The 3,658-nt window shown below is 51.6% G+C and overlaps 1 non-coding gene across 1 annotated transcript; it reads right to left on the bottom strand.

Annotated features, from left to right (window-relative positions):
• Window positions 1-3,146: 3,146 nt before the first annotated feature.
• Window positions 3,147-3,297, bottom strand: LOC123461759. The gene has a single exon (XR_006637831.1). It is a non-coding gene; the product is annotated as a U12 minor spliceosomal RNA (small nuclear RNA).
• Between the last annotated feature and the right edge of the window lie 361 nt (window positions 3,298-3,658).

Raw genomic sequence — 3,658 nt, 5'->3', positions numbered from 1 at the left:
CCGGTCTGATCATTTTGATATTTAAAAGGACACAGTATAACTGTTGTTTTTGCCTAAGGACATCCTGTAGAAGGTGGGAGACACGGTCCATGCCCCTCTTGGGTTTCCTGTCTAGGAACCCTGGGAGGTTCTGGGGTCCTCTGGGATGCCCCATCATACCTTTGTCTTCCTTGCTCCTGGCTCTGGGCATCTACCGGGAAAGGTACTAGGTGGATGGCTGAGGAAAAGGGTGCTTTGTTGCAAAGCCGGACACCCTGAGTTCAGTTCCCCAGAACCCATGGAAGTCATATGCACCAAGTGCTGTGTAGGTCTGGAGTTCACTTGCAGTGGTGGAGGCCCTGGTGCTCTCTCTCTCCCTCTCTCAAGAAAATAAAGGTGGTCATAAAAGACAGATGAAGCTTGGTATGGTGGGGCACACCTTTAGTCCCAGCACTCGGGGCAGAGGTTGGAGCACCACTGAGTTGGAGGCCAGTCTGGGATAGAGTGAGCTCAGTGTCAACCACCACCATACCTTGCGAGCACAAGGAACTGAGTTCCATTCCCAGTACCCACAAAGTACCGGTGATGGGGAGGTAGAGACAGGATCCCTGGGACTGGCTGGCCAGCCAGTCTACCCTAATTGGTGAGGTATAGTCTAAGTTAATGACAGACCTTGTATCAAAAAAAGGTAGGTGGGGCCAGGCATGGCAGCGCACATCTTTAATCCCAGCACTCCGAAGGCGGAGGTAGGAGGATCGCCCTGAGTTGTAGGCTACCTGAGACTACACAGTGAGTTCCACTTCAGCCTGGGTTAGATTGAAACCCTACCTTGAAAACAGATAAGTAGGGCTGGAGAGGTAGCTTAGTGGTTAAGGTACTTGCCTACAAAGCCACAGGACCCAGGTTTGATTCCCCAGGACCCATGTAAGCCAGATGTACAAAGTAGCGCATGCATCTGGAGTTCATTTGCAGCAGCTGGAGGCCCTGGCACATCCATTCTCTCTCTCCCCCCTCCCTCTGTGTCTCTCTCAAATAAATAAATTAATAATAATAAAAAACAACAGTGGGTGGGCATAATAAGGATGATACAGGGAAGGGGGAGTGAGCCAGGAGAGTAAAGTCCAGTATTACAAGAAAACTTTATTAGCCAGCTGGAGTAACCTCCCAAAAAACTGATTAGATTTTGGCCTACTTTTTATAGTAAAAAAAAACAATCTTTAGCCTGGCGTGGTGGTGCATACCTTTAATCCCAGCACACGGGAGGCAGAGGTAGGAGGATTGCCATGAGTTGAAGGCCACCCTGAGATGACAGTTAATTCCAGGTCAGCCTGGACCAGAGTGAGGCCCTACCTGAAAAAAAAAAAAAAAATCTTTGGCAATACATGATTGGTTACTTCTATCCCTAGGCAGAATAGGGTTACAGGGGAGTGAGGAGAGGTTCAATGACACTGACCAGCCTGCAGCCATATTTTCCTCTAGTTTCTCAGGACACCTTTATCATCAGGACTAGGCCATGCCCTGCCCTGCCAGTCTAAGCTACTGGAATTCAAGTTCTCCGTTCTGAGGACCCTCACCATGCCAGCAGTTGTCCCCTGGCCCACATCTGCGCCTACACACCACAGGACAGACAGACCGACCTGCACACACTCCCAGTGCATTATGAAGGCATGAGGAAAAGGAATTTGCAATACAGTGTATTCCTGCCCGTTAGAATTGTGCCCAAGTCCCACCGGGAGAGTGTCCCTAGCAGGGTCCCCTGGGGCAGGACCCCAGCTCTGCTCAGGGCACGGTTTCTGGTAAGGAAGGCATCCATCGGTGGGCCTCGTGGGAAGGAATTCCTTGGGCAACTACTCGGCAGCTTTGCTGCAAATCCCACTGTGTTCACAGCAGGCAGAAAGTCCTGCCTGTCTACAGGGGAGGCAGGGCACAGCCCCATTCATCAGCGACCCTGGGAGGCCTCACCCTGAGCAGCCCCGCTCAGTCCCATGCCCCAGGTCCCCGTCGTCTCCTCCAATGCCCACCGAAGTCAGAAATGCTCTGGTGGCCGGGCGGGAGGCAGAGGTTGGAGGATCGCTGAGTTCCGGGCCAGCCTCACTCTAGAGTGAGTTCCAGGTTCCAGGTCAGCCTGGGCTACAGTGATACTCCACTTGGAAAACAAAAGTAAACTAAAACTAAAAGAACCATTCCACAGTGAGATGATCTTGTGAACTGGAATAAAACACATGCGCACGCATGACACTTAGCTTCTCAGGGTCTCCTGCCTCTCTGGCTGGCCCCAGCCCTGAAGTCCAAGCCCTTGATCCTCCATGGTTCCTCCCTGCGCCTCTTACACACCTGGAGGCGGTGAGCGGTGCTGTGGTCCCGTTTCCCAGGAAAGTCAAGACCCAAGCTTGGGTGTGTGTCGGGGTCATGAGTGCCCCTCCAGGCTCTTGTGTGGTTTCTCCACGGAGTGCCTGATGCACATTTCTTTAAAATTATTTATTTATTTACGGGGGGGGGGGCAGATACAGAGAGAGCATGGGCGTGCCAAAGGCCTCCAGCCACTGCAAATGAATTCCAAACACATGCACCACCATGTACATCTGGTTTACGTGGGTACTGGGGAACTGAGCCTGGGTCCTTAGGCTTCGCATGCCACCACCTTAACCGTTAAGCCATCTCTCCAGGCAAAATTAAATATATATATATATATATATATAATATATATATATATATTTTTACTTATCTATTTGCAAGTAAAGAGAGAAATACAAGAGCTGGGCATGGTAGCACACACCTTTAATGCCCACAGAGGTCGGAGGATCGCTTGGAGTTGAAAGCCACCCTGAGACTACATAGTGAATTTCCAGGTTAGCCTGGTCTAGAGTGAGACCCTACCTCCTCCAGCCATTGCAAATGAACTCCAGACGCATCTTGACAGGCGCAGGAAGCTGCCTGTCGTTCGCTGGCGACTGAAGGGACCTGGTTCGATTCCCCGGTTGGTTCCCTCGTTATATCCGTTTGCAGGGGTCCTGCGCGTGCCTAATTGCTTATATGGGAAGGGCTACCCCCAGCGCACGCATGCCTATCGTGAGATCCGCTAGAAATGTCGTCATGTAACAGAACACTGCGGCTCAGCGATGGAAAGCTGCGCTCTTCTCTCAGTCTGTTTTTGGATCGTACGGGGACGGGCAGATCGCGACACCTAGGCATCCCACAAAGTAGGCGGGTCGCTCTTAGGGGCGACCTTTACCCGCTCAAAAATTCGTCTCACATTAGCAGTGAGGACTCGGGCGTCACCCCGAATCGTTATTTTCCTTACTCATAAGTTTAAGGCATAAAGACGTAGCCCTCTCTTCCGGTGGGTAATGAGTTCCAGACTTATTTCAGCTATGGTGAATACCAGGTAAACCCACCAAATTGACAACCTATACTGTCCAGATTTACTTTGTTTTATTCTTTCTTTTTTTTACTTATTCTGTCATTTCTCATATTGCCGTTTAGGGCAAGAAACAAAGAGTCTACGGCGCTCCCAAGCGCCGTATGCAAATAAGCGTGCGTCGCAAAGGTTCACGGGGAGCGTCCCCGCCCCTTCCGGTCGCTGCTGCGCGCGTCGAGCTGTCGCGAGACTTGGTTGGCCGCGCGCCGGAAGCTGCCTGTGTTCGCTGGTGGCTGAAGGGGCCGGGCGGGCGGGAGGGCG

This window comes from Jaculus jaculus, chromosome 6, assembly GCF_020740685.1.
Source record: "Jaculus jaculus isolate mJacJac1 chromosome 6, mJacJac1.mat.Y.cur, whole genome shotgun sequence".
In the NCBI taxonomy this organism is placed as follows: Eukaryota; Metazoa; Chordata; class Mammalia; order Rodentia; family Dipodidae; genus Jaculus; species Jaculus jaculus.
The sequence above is the reverse complement of the archived record's forward strand: the minus strand, read 5'-3'. Positions and strand labels throughout refer to the sequence as shown.